The sequence below is a fragment of the Corvus cornix genome, chromosome 2 (genome assembly GCF_000738735.6).
Source record: "Corvus cornix cornix isolate S_Up_H32 chromosome 2, ASM73873v5, whole genome shotgun sequence".
Taxonomy (NCBI): domain Eukaryota; kingdom Metazoa; phylum Chordata; class Aves; order Passeriformes; family Corvidae; genus Corvus; species Corvus cornix.
The window spans coordinates 26,489,818-26,505,994 of NC_046333.1; the positions used below are offsets into that span (position 1 = coordinate 26,489,818).

A 16,177-nucleotide genomic window follows, 5' to 3' on the forward strand; every position below is an offset into this window, starting at 1 on the left:
GATTTTGTTGACAGATTAGTTTGGAGCTGCTCAACCTCAGGCTCTCTCCTCCTCCCTGTGTCTCCTGTGGCTTTTACTGTATTCCTTCTCAAGATTTCCCTTTTGAGGGATAAAGGGAAGATGGGCCAAGGTGCAGGAGGAAGGCAGTCTGCAGCATATACCCTTCGTTAGCAGGAATGTCATCAGAGGATGATTTGGGTGGAGGAACCTGAGGATCTGGCAGGAGTGAGCTGCAGTGATCAGTCACGGGGCACAGAGAGATCATAACAGAAAAGTCACCAGGAAGAATATAAGCCATGCCAAGGGTTGGAGGCTGCTGTGATTTGTATCAGTGCAAACATGTAAACAAGTGGCAGTACTTTGAACTTACAGTGCGAGACCTTAGGTCAGAATGAGACCCATGGGTCTCAGAAAAGTAGAAAAGGGAAAACTATGTAGAGACCAGTATGTGAAGGCAAAATGGAGAGATAATGAGAGGATATACTGCACCAGGATATTGTATCAGCAACTTTGGAAATATGAAAATGGAAATGTTTAAATTAAATTACATTTTAGTGCTCTTTCTGGTCTGCTGAGTATCATGAATATTATAATCAAGAGATTGATAATTTTGATATCCTAGGAGAACAGAAGTACACGGTCCCCAAAAAGTGTTAGATTGTATCAGTGTGGAAATCCCACTGACAGGAAATTTCAAAGATCTCCAGACAGATCCTTAACTGCTTCTGTGACAGTGCACATTTCTCCAAGATTAAATTTTGTTATTTAATTTTTTAAAAATATCTCTGCTAATAATTTACAAAGATTTGTATCTGCCTGTTAGGTAGGAAGAGATCAAAACTTTGCACAGTGACAGTCCCAGGGGAAAAAGGGTGGCAGCTCCAGCACTCCACAGTGCCTCATCAAGCTAATTCACAGTGTCACAGGCAGCAGGAACCCACAGGTGCTAAATTCAACCTCCACTATGAGCCTGTCCTCAACAGATTTTCTTGAAGAGTCTTCCTTTTTGCAAGGGAGTTAGCAAACATGGTATTCGGAATCACTGCTGTTTGACCAAACCAATGAATGAACCAGCCCTCTCACTGACCAAAATGACTGAAAGCAAAGATATCCATTGGGCTCCCTGTCGGTCTAATGCTAGAGAACTTACTAGCTTGCCAGAGGTGTATTTCTCATCGTTGCTGTGAAAGGTAGCAGGTGTGACAAGATTTTCAGAACTTTATCTGTAAGTGCCAATGATTATGCTGCTACTGAGAAAGGATACAGTGACGGGAGGAAAAAATCCAAGTCCTCAAAATAGACTTCTTTTTCCAAGCCACAAATGGCAGCTCAGCTTTCCTTTTAATGAGCATTCTGAGTTGGATTGCTAATGCTGCTGTTGCAAATTTCTGCCAAATTTCTCCTGCAATTTGATTCAATTTTTAGTCTATCAAAATCATATTCACCTCAGTTGGAGTTTTATTGGCATTGTAAATGAATGAAAAACCTGAGCAAGGACTTTGGAATGTGACTGAGATATTATATGTCTTTGCATGTGTGTTTATTCATTTTTAAACATTATTATTTACACCCTCTGGAAGCAAGAGAAAAGTAAAAAAAAAATGGAGGGGATGTACTATAGGTTAGTTTAACAAAACAACAATGATTTGCATTGCTGCTGACAGCTATCTGACTCTCCAGCACTGAGAAGTGCCAGATGGTGAATTTGGAAGAGTTAGCAGCAAAAATGTGACCATCCCAGGTTCACGGAGTCTCTGAAAGGAGGCTTTGGAAACTGGAACTCCACATAAGGATACAAACCAGAAGCAGATCTCACTTTTATTGAAGAGGTGGCTGCAGGTAGCATGCAGTGCATTAAAAGTTCTTTAAGGTCTCTGTTCTATTGTTTGTCTCCAATAAGCTGCTGAAAATAAGAAGGAAAAATCTCTTCTGAATGTGTGTATATATATATACATGTATATAGGGAATTATATATACATATACGTATAGGAGAAGAAGAGACTGACAACAAAGTCAACTTAAAAAATAGGTACATGTATCATCACAAGCAGGACCCTAGATCAGAGTTCCAATTCAGTGTTTTTGGGAAAGATTCAGTGAGTATGTTGATAATATATGCTGCCAAAACAAGCATTTTCTTGCTACCTGGTGGGATTTCACATCTACACATTTTAACTGGAAGGAGTGGTCATATATCCGGCCAGCCGGAGTGGGGTTAGAGTGACCAGCTGGGACTGCTATGTCAGGGAGGCAACATTTGAGTCTGGCCTGAGAGTCAGATGCTTGTTTCTTTCTCTTTTCTTAACAGAGTTGACCCTGATAGAAGATAGGAGCCAAAAGAAGTGGTGTGTGGCATTCCTGTCTCAAAACTTTGCATCTCTAGGTGGTTATCCAGGAGCCCTCTAACACCAGGAGGCAGACATATGATCTGGGTGAGTTACTCCATCTGGTGCATATCTAAGACACCCTGGGTAAATCCCACCTTTTAGGGTACATATTTTTCTTGACTACACTGAAAGCCTTTAGGCGAGATCTGAGTGCCTAAATAGACACATCATCATTGGCACCTGTGGGTGACCCACCTGGCCTCTTACCGACTCCCCAGAGGGGCACAAGTGTCTTGTAGATCATCTTCTTGGGCTCTAACTTTCAAAGGAAGATTTTCATTACATTTTACGGCCCTGTCGAAATGCCCTGAATGTCTCTGGACACATCTCCAGTGTTGCCAAGCACCTGAATTGCTCTCCTCATGGGAGAGCAGTAACCAGGTAAACACAAATCCATTTTATGTTGTCAGAAAAAATTTGCATTAAAAGAAATGACAGTAAGGCATTATGTATCACAGCAAAGGGCCATCGAACACATTATGCTTTCTCCACCTGTGGTAGTTGAATGGATGCCTAAAGAAGACAAAGAAAGACAGGCATATTTGAAATTTCCCATTAGTAAGGTCCCACTCTTCAACTATTTTCAGTTTGGGAGTTCTTGATTAGGATATGGTGCTTGTGTATGTAATAATCTTCATTGGTTTTTCTTCCAAAAATGTGTTCTGTCTGGCCTTGAACTCAAACTGACTTTCATCAAAAACAGAAGCAAAAAAAGAGAAACATCCTGCCTTCCCCCACCACCTAGAAGTACAGAAATGTATCCAAAAATAGAGAAAGTCCTCAAAGGCCATGCAATCACTGCTGGCTTAGTAAAAGATAAACAGAGTGACAGAGCAGAAACAATTTCCAAATATATTCCTCTAAAAGTGGTGTTGGGACAGGTTACAGGTACGACACATAAACATCCACCGAGTTCCATGAAGGCAGATGCAGGATGCCCAAGACTATGCTAGTCTGGAAAATACTGGCCTTTTTCAAGTCCTGAGGAACTATAAGGAATAATGTCAAGATTTTTTTATCTATGCTAAGCAATGAAAAGAAGTTATTGCAGTATAGATGGAAAATGAGTTTCCTTTAACATCCAGTATGCAATCCTTGCTAATCCTTCAGTAAAAAAACCTCACATTCAAAGTAATTTTTCATTATCAATCTCTGTAGTAGGACATTCTGTTTCCTTCCTTTCTCCCATTGATCCCAAATTTAAAATGCATGTTTCCAAACCTCATCCATTACTATAAATTTTACAATTGTATTAATACCCCCTTATTGCTCCATAGGTTCATCTATTAAATTAATTTATATTTGAAAATACCAGGGGAAAATATCTTGTAGAATATATTTATTTGTAAAAGCAGAAGATAGGAAACTGATATAGGAAACAACGTTGATATGGAAATCCCATGTGGCAAGTCCATTTGAATGAAGGGTGAGAGAACATCTCAGTAGCATAAGGCATAACATAGGAATGGTGATTCTTCCAAAAACACATGTAATAAACTCAGGAAATACATAGTGAATGTGGGAACAGGCTATAGGAAATTGCAGAAGTAGAGAAATCAAACAACCTGACAAAAATCTGAGGTGACAATGATTTTTTTCCTCCTTTTGATGTCACCAAAGGGCAGAATTCAAATTTTCATGGATGTAAATAATTACAAAAGAAGATGGTAAATTAATTACTTGGACAGAAAAAGCAACATTGGAGTCCTGCTAAGGAACTGATATTTAGCTATTGCTTTGTGATGTAGTTGAAGATACAAGAGACTCAGAGTAAATTACAGCACCTGTCTGGGGCCTGCTGTGTTCATAATATCAGAAACTGTTTTTCAAATGCTCTCTGAACAGTCTTTGGGGTCACTAACAGTTGTGCAAAGCTGGAATAACTCCTCTGGCACCTCTAGATGTACCCTTTCAACTCCAGGGTTGTAACAAAGATGAGACATATGCCTGGGGACCTTCCACAGGACCAGGTTTTGGGACTCTGGTGCTGCGGCCATCAGAGAATACTGAACAGAATAACAGTAGGAACTGGAGAGACTTTGGTAGATGTTTTCATAAGTTTACTGAGTTCAGAAGTGGTCTCTGAGGAAAAAGGATGACTAATGTGTAATGGCATAACTTTAAAAGTGAACCTATAGAGACATAGTAGGAAACTACACACTAGTCAGTTTGACAGGAGTTGTGAGCAAAAGCCTTTGAAACTCTTTTAAGAGTCAAAAGGGAGAACATTTGGAAAACAGCAGATTAACAGAAAATAGCCAGCATGTCTTCAGGAAGGGGAGGTCACCATGGCTCACTAGCAGAGGGGAATTCTTTGCGGATGTTACTGCTGGGCTAGGGAAGGGGCTATGGTGCACCATCGCTGTGGCTGGGTGTTTCTCAAAGCAGTCTGACAAGCTCCACAGTGGGAGTAAATGGACACTGTACAGTGTCTGTGGAACTGGAGGAGACTGCACAGTCAGACTGAGTAGGGGCTGAAACAGAGACTAAAAATGATGACCTAAAATGGAAAATTTTAGATGTGAAAAGTAAAAGAGGGCTACAGAGTTCTGCAGGAACTTGAAGTGGCTTGAATAAAGGAAAAAAAAAGAAAAGAAAAGAGAGAAACTAAACCAAAACAAACAGAAAAGCACAAAAAAATGAGGAAGGCTTGTTACTGATTCAGCAGGCAGTGATCAAGATCACCAGTCCTTGGAAAATAATAATCGCCTCAATGTATTGTTTAGCTAGGTAAGAATTGCTATGGTCTTTTCATACAAGAGGGAAAACAGAAGCACCACAATATTAATGGTTTGCCCAAGTTCACACCTCCTACTTCAGCTGTCTGGCTCATCAGAAGCACTTGAAGGAGAAAGGGAAAACCTGGGACTAGGATCCTCACACATAAGTAAAAGGGAAAATATTTTTTCAATATCTTGTTTTAAAATGAACATGCTGTAAATCTGGGGGAAAAATCTTGTGATACAAGGGAAAGATATTGCTTGATTTTCCCTGGGAATCTGTACATTGAATTCCACCCTCTGCCCTCTCTGGTGAGGTCCCCAATGCTGAGAGCTCTCAAGCACCCAAGTTTGACTCAGGGTGATTTCTTCCAGAGTTACCCTCACAGCAAGATGATTTTCAAAAATCACCGCCCTATATCTCCTGCTGGAAATATACCATACCACCTGTGGTTTCAAAGATGCCGATGAAAATAGCACCATAATGCAATTGCACTTCACCTAATTGCCAGCCAGGAAACAACACAAAGCTACTCACACCAGACAAAGATATCCTGGGGGAAGGTCCACAAACATGTATTGCCGTTACCACCATATTGCTGACAGCACTTGAAATAAACCTGCTTTTCATTTTATTAGTAGCCTTCTGCTGTCCCTCGATGCCATAATTCCCAACTGCTGCCACATGGACCCCAGCTCTGGGAGCCATGCCAGAGTGTAGGTGCAGCGGGGAGGCTTCAACCCTGTCAGTAGGTATTGGGGTTTGTGGTTTGGTTTGGTTGGTTGGTTGGGGTTTTTTCAGAAAAATCTAGGTACTTAAAGCTCAGGTCTGCTGCCTGGGAAAGATTGTGATCCTGGAGCACAGTCCAACTGCCACGAGACCAAGCAGCTCTGTCCCAGGCACAGAAATGCTGGGGCTGCTCAGCCTCCTGTGCTATGTTAAACCTCCCCTTGAAGTAATGAATCACAGGGCCACAGATTTCACTGTGCAACCTTTTCCAGGCTTCTCCTGCTGTTGACGGGAACTACAAAGGCCAGGACTTTCCCCTGCCTGCTTGTGGGTTTCAAGGCCTCTCTTTCCTTTCCTTTTCTGGGGCTTCTTTGCCCTGCCTCACATGTTGCAATTAGCTTTCCTGGAGGAGTTTTACAAGATGAAGATAAGAAACAGCTTATCCTAGACAGTTGTTTGTCTTCACACTTTCCCTTGGAAAAGAAGAAAAAAACTTTTAAGAACTGAGTTTCTATCTGAATCGTTATTTGAGGGGCTAGAGAACAGAAACGCTCTGGGCGGTCAAGCAAGGAACTTTAAAAGGAATCCAGCCTAAATGCAATAAAACAAATATTTCAACGGATTCTTGAGGAATTTCAGGACAATCCACTCCTCCCTTTTTATTAGCTTCACCAGTGCTTGATAAGGTGGTTACATTTTCCAAGTGACTGACAAAAGCCACTTCTTACCCACCATTTAAAAAGCAACTGTGTAGCCACATGATTGTGTTACCCCACCAGGAGAGAAGTTTTTTGAGCCATGCATTGAGTTGACATTTCCTTTTCCCAATCTCACTATTTTTGGGAAAAGAAATATTTGCTTTCCTTTAACAACTAGCTTTTGGAGTCAGCTGAGTGTAGCTGGGAGACAGCACGACAAATATTGCTAAGGCACAGGGTAATTTTTTTAACGAAAGATTGTGACCTGAGTCTCTCCAGATAGTCTGGCACTTACTACCTCTGTATCCTATGAGTTTGATTTCATAGTCTACAGCTTGGGCCACAAATTGATAAAACTGAACTTGGCTTCCCTCATACATTCGTTGCAGTCCTGGTTCTAGCGTTGTGATGGAGGCCAAGTTTGTACTTCTGAAGAAAGTGGTTTTCTTGCTTAGGAAAAACTGTGGAACTCCCTCCTGCCACATGCTGTAGAAGTCAAAATACCAAAAAGCTTTAAAATATAAATAAAGAAATTAATGGAAGTCCACGAGGGGTGATTAAAGAGGAAGATACAGACATAACCTCTAATTAAAAGGTGCCTAGGCTGCAGACTGCCAGAAAGGAGGTAAAAATATTGAGCAAGTATCACTGTAAGATAACCCGGTTTTCATGCTAAGATATTCTTTTGGGTAAAGCAATGATGCAGTGTCCACTAAAGAGATAAGTAGCCTAGCAGATGTTGAACTCAGAGTTGAGCCCCATGAGGAGGAAGACATTTTTCACAACACTGAGCTACAGCACATATATTTTATTCTGCACATGTTCTTGTTGCCATCTCTTTTTTTCCTGAGTTTTGTTTTGATATATGTGCAACTTGTGTTCAGCTTATAGAACAGGAGAAAAAGTAAGCATGGGTACACGCAGGAGGACTATGGCATCTGCCAAGGCGGTGTCTGGGTGCAAGGCTGTGTATTCAGAGGAGATTTCTATATAGGGAAGAATGGGAGGTCTAGGAAGTGATTTTAAGATGGGTTGGGGATTGAATGGCAGAGAATTTTGAGGTTTGAGATGGGGTTGGTGAAAAGAAATGAGGAAATTTGGTTACCGGGTGGGAGGATAGCAAAGAAATGAAAACCCTTTTACCTCTGTCCACATGGGCATTTCTAATCACAGTCACCTTCCTGAAGGGAAGAAAACAAACTTACTCTATTCCAATATTCTCTTTCTCAAAGACATGCACAGATCAAAAAATGCACTTGTCCCTGACTGTCCAGTTCCTATTCCTCCTTCCCATTTTTGCTATTTGGACCACAGTATAGGTTCTTTATTCTACTGGTAGAGTTTAGGATAAAGAGAATGTCTTTACTTTGAGTGGTGATCTTGACACACTTCAAAGTCTGATTGTTGAGCAGCTTCCCACATGGGAGTGAAACAACAGACTCCATGGGTCACTCATTCCTCATCCCAACCCATCCTGTCTCCTGCCTTATTGAGGGGAATATATATTTGAATCTCTGTCTCTGCTCATTCTTACCTAACAGGTCTTCAGTCCAAGAGAAGAGGCATTTCTCTTTAGGTCCTGAGGTTACAGACTAAATATCTGAGAATGACCCAGTCAGAGGCTGTGTTATGGACACCTCATCCCGGAAGATGATCAATAAGTCTCAACTTTGTTCTGTCTCCTGGGAGAGAGACTTGCAGCAGTTTTGGGGTGAGTAGGAGAACAGTTTTTTAAACACATCACAGGAGAAGATAATTGCCTAACACATGGCTGACCAGAATAATTGTGTGAGTTCAAAGGACTGGAGGAAGAGGATAGACATACTGACTGCCGGAATATACAGGCAAACACACTTTTAGTATAAATAATATTAACCAGAGTAAGTTCTCTGCATTATTATGGATTTTGTAAAAGTTTTGTGTGATTTTTATAAAGGAAAAAACAAGCAATTTTAGGAAAGTTTTATGAAGTACTATATGCTTACTGGGATTGCTTTTTTGCATGTCTTTTCTTGGAGGGAAAGGAAACTAACTATAATATTTTTCTAGCTCAGGAAAAATTATGAAGTATATCATCTGAGATATTTATAATGAATTTAAGGTTACCATCAAATTTTCATTATATACAATCTCTCTACATATATATTTTTATATATACTTACATATTTTTTTGCCTGTCCTTGTAGTATATGCATGTCTATTAAGCCTGCAGCAAAATAGAATTCAAATGCCTTCAAACACTAGAAAAAAAACCAAAACCGTTCCAAATTGCACCTCAGCCAAAAACTCTACATCCAAACAGTCCCTGAAATGTTAAGAACTTTAAAGTTTAGGACCATTACCACTGCTAATAAATCTATCATTCATTATTAGTTACCACGTGGGTGCTTTAATTTCTGTCCAAGTCGCCTACAGACAGAGCAGACAACTAATGTGGGGAGTTCTGTATCAGATTCTCTTGCGCTTGTTGCTATGCACCTTTCCTGTGTGCTGGTGACATAATGCCATTTAATTAACCCTGACAGCTCTTTTGCTTTCTTTTTTCCTTTTTAAGAAAATGGATGTGAAGGACATTCTTTTATGAAATGGTTGTATGGTTTCAAACACATAATATTTTCTCCAGAATAAAAGCAATAGTTTTTCATGGGCTGGGTTTTTTGGGTTCAGGCTTTGACTCAGTCAAAAATTTTTCTTCAGCATTATTAAAAGAGGTGGTAATTGACCTCTGAATAACTGAGGAGGACTAGGAATGGAACAGAGGGAAACAGTATGGAAGTGAATATTCAAAATACAGAATGCAGTCTAGTCTCTGTCCTTTCCTCTCCTTGGCAGGCCACTCAAAAAAGGAGCCAGAAAACAGATAAAGGAAGATGAGGAAGAAATATGAAGTGGCTTCCAGACAGACTAGGATTCTTCTTCTCTGAGAGGAGATGACTGTAAGAGGGCGCAATGGAAACAAATAAAATTATGGATAGTCTGTTCATTAGCCACATTTCTCTGGTTATTGCAATGAAAGGTAATAGCCAGCCACTGAAACTGGCCAATGAAGCCACTTGATGGGAAACCAGGTTGAAAGTAAAGCAGAAATAGTACTTTCTAGTTTGCCCTGGCTTACATCAAGCCCCTTTTGCGGGGACATCCTCTGTGACCCCATTTCCCTCTCTCCCTTCACGAATTTTGTTGTTTATATTCTACATTGTTTTCCACATGTCAAGTTCTCTTGTGACTTTTCCCCTCCACCATAGACTGTGGTCCTCTTCTGCTGCCTGTATGTGTCCTTTCTAACTGAACTGTCTCCCATGCTATTGCCTCGCTTCATATCCTACTTCATACTACATTCCCACCAAACCATCTTTCAGCCATACTCTACTCAAAAATGCTGTGGAAATTTTTGGCAGACCAACCTTAGGTCTTCCACATTTTGCTCTGGGTATTTCCTAGAGGATTTCAGAGTAATAAAGGAAGTTTGCTACACTTTTGGGCTTGAGCCAGTGTGACTCTCCTGGGCCATTCTTACACTTTTCTGATAGTCCTTCCAATCCTTTCAGGTTTAGACTTCCACAAATCCTACTGTTTGCCCACAACAACCTTGATTTTTCTGCCTCTATAGCTGGAGACAAAAGCTTCCAAATAGAGATCTGCCAAATGCATACATGGGTCACTTGGGCAGTTTTGCAGATGGGCTCACTGGCACTGGCACTGTAGAAGCATTAGTGCAGTCAGGACATCAGGCACAACAGAGATTAAGAGGGAAAAGGTGGACAAGGAGGAGTACCCATATCAGCTTTGCATGATGACCACTAAGATAGAGACACTGGAACAGTACTCATCCATTTTCCACTAAAGCTTTACTCTAGCTTTCACATAGGTGGTAAGACAAGACAAAATTAATGAAAATAAAAAGAAGGCTCTGTGGGTCTTTTGAATGTTTTCTTGTGGTATGGATTCTTCAATTCTCTTATGTCCTGCACAGCATTTTTAAAGACCATCCCAACCCATCTGGCTGGTGCAACTTGGAAATACAGTTGCCAAAAGGAACAAATATGGGGATGATAAATATTCATGGTGCATGAACTAAGAAAAGAAATTATTCCTTCAGAGAGAGAAAAAGAGATAATAATACCTAAAGTATGGGAGATATTAATGACTACTTTAGTGCTGGCAAGAACACATCAAGAATTGGTGCACATATGCAATTCATAACTTTTTAGACATCATGTTTGCTGCACAAATAGATTTACAGCATGTTTTTAACCAGCTCAACAGACAGACAGATGAAGAAAATGGTACAGTGTGGCAGAAAGCAAGTATTTTCAATTCCGCCACTATAAAGATATAATATCCTTAAAACAAGGCATTTCCCACTCCTTTATCCCCAACTACTCTGCCATAACAAGTCTCTTGTATTAGTTCAAATTATACATATGCCAGATTTAAACTCCAGAGTCAAATACCTAATTTTCTGAGTTTGGAGGTGTGGATTACTGGGTAGTACCAGTCTTTATAGCCAATGAAATTAATCCCTGAGTTTCAAGCTCCCCAGTGACCCATGTATGCATTTGACAGTTTGATCCTTCCAAATCCATGCCTTTGTTCTAGGTACTAGTGGCCTAAGTTATGGAACAGTACACACCAAATCGTCAGTGTTTAGACACTGTCATTCAATGGCACAGAGATCTGGCCTGAGAGACTGGGTGAAAACAGTTAAAGCCAAAACTATGTTTAGAGTGAAGAAATGCAGGAAATATAGTGAGTGCCCACATCAAAGTGTCTGTGACTACTCTGAATGGCATCTGCACTTTCAGGCTCCCACAGTATTATTTGCTTTAGCATTTGTGGTTGATCTTCAGTCAGACCAAGCAATATACTTCAGGGGTGCATCTGAGGAGATAATCTAAGAAAACAATGGGCTTTTTCTCTGTTTCCTGAACAGCATCATCATCAAAACTTACTGAAATCAAAAACAAAAACACAGCAAAGCACAAAAGGGTCAAGTCCCGGTCAGGCTGGAACCCGGAGAGTGGCACATACTGCTCTCCCTCCAACTAATGCCTTCCTACACCTACTTCAAATTAATCACCAAACAAATCTTTCTTGGCCTAAATGGGGTGCTGAAGAAATGCAAATTAAGATAAAATAACAGAAATGAAGGAGGAATTAATCTGTGGTCAGAAGCTGATTTTAAAATTACAGTTAAACTACAAAAAAACTACTAAATTTCACCTGATGCTTGTGAAGTGACCACAGAGGTTCACTTTGTTCTGGTCTTCTCCATGGCTGTGCTCAGTGGGATGTCTGAGTCTCTAGTAACTATGTCAGTAGGTATGTGAAGAACAGCTACATGCACCTCCTCTTAGCTGTAGGCAAAGATGGAATACACTAGCAAGGCACACAGCATTGCAATACTGAAGCACAGCCCATTTTTGCATGTCTGTCATTGGGTCTTACAAGTTCCACCCATATTCTTTCCAACTAAGGCTTGATGAACCTTATTTTAAAGAAAAGCTTAGAATCACTTGTCATCCTCAGCCTGTTTCATTACTATATCTGCCCTGGGATAGGAAATGGAAATTACTATCTTAATTATTCTTTTTAGATCAGTGCTGAGGCTGGAGGAGCTCTGCAGTAGGAGCATTCATTTCATTGTATGCAAGTACAGCCCCCGGCACACCGAATCCCAAATGAAAGGCACCACCACCAACAAAACGCACATTGCCAAAAATGAATCCATGAAGAATGAGACCTGAAAGTAATTTTACATATTGTTTTCACGATGTTTTGTAATGTTCTGTCTATATGATGTGGTTTTGATCTGTTTTGTTCTTTAATACAAAATAAGTTCTTAAGATAGGATAACCTTTTGTAGAGCCGTTTTCAATATTAACTGTAGGAACTATTGCTGGAGTAGGTAAAACACTAAAATTGGAAAGAACTTCTGAAGTTGGATTTTCCGGCTTCTACACATCATCTTGTCATTTTTACCCATGCAGAGTGAGTGTGGACAGCTACCAGGACAGAACAACAACACAAGGCTGTAGCAGGACTTCCTGGGGGCTGTAGCAGAAGTTTAGTCTCTGATCTTTTCTGTATTACATGTTCTGAGTCAGAGACTCCTCTGCAACTCAAAAAAAAAAAAAAGAGAAAAGAAAAAGAAAAAGTGTCTGAGACAAAGTGCCCTACTCTGTCATCATTTTCCATCCTATTCCAGGGTAGAGAAGAACCAAAACCCATGTGCAAATACCATCTTCAACTTTGAAATGCAGAAAAACTTCCAGAGGATAATAATTCACTAAGAACTGACTTACTCATTTTATGTTTCTTGGGTTATATTCTCAACTGAAATAAGTGACTGAATCTCAGGCACAAATTCATGTGTGTCCTTTCCTTTCAGATAATGGGAGTGCCTCACACAACAACCTGATTTTGTATTCCCTCCCCACATAAGAGCTGCTCCTTCCTCCATATGCTATTAATCCTTCCCTTCCCTGAGTTTTTCCTTTCACTGGGTTCTGATTGGTCTGAATTCACTACATACGGGCACAGCAAAGTGCTAAGTGAACACATACCACATACCTAATTGCCTAATGGCCTACTAATGTTTTCCATGTTATTTTTCCCTGTTCCTAATGCAAAATTATTCCATTACTTGTTTGGTTTTTGTTTGTTCATGGTTTTTTACCTACCATTTAATATTTAGCAGGTATCATTACTGATGTGCTGACATTAAAGCTATTGATTTTTTTCCAAAACAAAGGAACTACATCCAGCATAAATATACATAAAACTTTTGTAAATAAAGACAGTAAAATTATTAACTACTGAAAAATTCCCCAAACAAATTATAACTCATTTTTCAATGCAGATATAAGGACTAATGACAACCCAAGGATAATCAATGAATTCACCACCACATCTTAGATAGTGTTTTTGGCACTTAACTCATGGCATGGTGGATCTGTTGACTGACGGAGATTCATAAAAAGCTTCTGCCCAAAAGGAATTTCATCACTACACTTGACTCTGAAATATCTATATATATTTGTACAATCAAAATTCTTCCCTTACTGATGTGTCTCAACAGCACATAATATTGAGATAAAAATAGGCTGAATGAAAATTCATTTTTAATGTGATGTAAGCCTTTTCTGAAGATGTTTCATGGTATGCAGCCAGTTTTTCCTCGTTCAATAGTCAGCAGTAGTTCCTACAAAACTTTCCTTCCAAAAAAACATCATTTTGCAGTTCAACATATTGCTTTGAGTTTCAGGACCATCTTATTGTATGGTTGTGTAAATTTTGTTATATCGGAGGAATTTGGAAATTACAGGATGACAGCAGGAGAACAACAATGTCTAATCTCCACAAGTTGTTTTAGTAACTTTGCATGAAATGAACATGGCAGAACCTAAACAATAGTTAATGGTAGAGTGGTCTCTTCATAGGATGAATGTCTTACTAACACTGAATAAATGCTGACATGAAAGAGTATCTCTCCTTTTTATTTTTTTATTTCCATGTGAAAATATGGTAGATTTTTGTCTTCTCCACAAACTTTTAAAATCACTTGAAAACTATCAAATTTCTTATTTTAGCTTCTTTGGAAGCCTGCAAGCCCTTTGGCACAAGTCAAGCATTGGCCAAGGGAAGGAAGTTGCAGTAAGCAGTGTGCAGTTAGCTTTGTATTTCACCATGCATTTATCTGTGCACAGTCAGAATATTCACTTCTGAACATTGCATTCTAAGAGATCTCTTATTCCAGGAAATCTGGCTGGCAGCAGAAAGCAAAATAAAAAGATCCTTATTGGAGAAAACCATGAGAAAGAATGGAAGATGGACTGGATCTGACCAGCACTCCCTTGAGCTTCAACCAGACTGCAATTATCTACCAAAGAGCTCACTGATGGTGCAATAGCAGAGCCCATCTCAGCTCTGTGCAGCAACCCCATTATTCACAGTCATCCCAAACAACTCACCTCCCAGAGAGGAGCCAGTTGGGGTACGTGGTCACGCATCTCTTGCACATTCCTTCAAGCAAAAAATATCCAAAATTTTTATACAGTTCTGAAAAGTAAGCATTTTATAAGATATGATTTTATATGCACACATATGTTTAGGTGTTAAATAATGGGTTTTCCTTAAGTTACGGATTTTAGTTCCCCTCCCCTTTCTTCATCTCCTTTATTCATTCTAGGTGTTCTCATTGCACAGACAACATTTCTTATCTCTATGCTTTCAAAATTATTTCCAACTGGAAACGAGTAAGCTATTCCTGTGTAACCCATCTCATGGATTTATAAGGTATTACTATTACTTAATCAAAACACGTCAAAAAATGCTTTTTCTTTCATTTTTTTATTGTAAACAACACAAATTTCAACATTTTGCAGAGAGAATTTGTTTTGTTTCAAGTCCTGAATTTTAAAACAAACTAACCCACCCAAAGCAAACAAAAACTGACCTGCATATTAGGGCAAATGAAATAAAAGAAAATAACCTGCACTCTCACAGGGTCCGTTATTATTTTAGCAAATCATAACCCAGCTCAAAAAATTCAGGAACTTTGGATTTTCAAAATGCTTGAAAAGCTAATGTAGATAAAGCTTACCAATGGAAAGTGTTTTTTTTTAGTAAAGCTAAAACTCTTGTGTTTTCTATTAATTTGAGGATTATAAAAGATGACAGAATCCATAAATCAAACAAAAATATTAGTCACAAACAGTCCAACATGTTTTCTCATACTCATACAATAAATCCCCTATGCAGTCAGATCATTCCCATGATCCATTTTTATGCACTTTTATTAGACTGGCATTCAGAGACTTCTGATTAGTTTGTTCTTATAGTAACAACAGTTAAAAAGCAGAGATGTAATAGTGAACAGACAAATTTTATGGGATATACATAAGGCCAAAGACCACAAAGAGATCAGCAATGCCAGAAGAAACCATCTGGTGGTGAGGTTTTTGTTAACCTGCTAAATGTGCTATTTATTTTTATTACAATAGTGTATCAATAGAGACTACAGATTATTGCCTGCTTATATCTTCATATCACTGACATTCTTGACAGTGGGTAAGTAAATGCCATTTCTATCAAGGAAAGACAGCAATCTAAGTAACAGGTACATAAAGGACAAAACAAACCAGGTAATTCCAAGATGGAGATGGACATCTTTTAAAATAACTGATTAATACACTAATTTCTTTTGATTACTGCTGTTACTGATAACTTAGTGCACAAAGCAATAATCAGGATCTACAGACCATTTGCTGGGTGCTCTGGGAACCCACACAGAGTCATCAAGAGAAAACTAATGGAGACATAAGTGTGAGCTGGAAATAAATGGGGTGTTGAGGCCAGATTAATTATTAGTAATACTGGGAGGCCAACATGAGGAGACATGATGTGAGATGGGACCTCAGATATCCAGCAGTGTTTCCTTCTCCCCTAGAGGAATAGTGACTCCCAACAAGGAAAAATAAGTCAAGGAAGAAAGAGGAGAAACTACAGGGGAGACTCATCCCTAACTTGTGCCTAAAGAGTGTCTCATCCTCTCCTCCTGCTTCTCACCAGGTAACATTCCCAACCTCTCTTGGTCCTTCACTGTGTAAGTTGCAACAGACAGGTAAGCTTGACCCACAC

General features: G+C 39.4%; 1 long non-coding RNA gene across 1 annotated transcript; it reads left to right on the forward strand.

The window, feature by feature from the left end:
- Window positions 1-2,315: 2,315 nt before the first annotated feature.
- On the forward strand, window positions 2,316-9,597 carry LOC109144470. Its single transcript, XR_002045269.2, has 3 exons — window positions 2,316-2,432; window positions 8,077-8,246; window positions 9,368-9,597. It is a non-coding gene; the product is annotated as an uncharacterized LOC109144470 (long non-coding RNA).
- The last annotated feature ends 6,580 nt before the right edge of the window (window positions 9,598-16,177 follow it).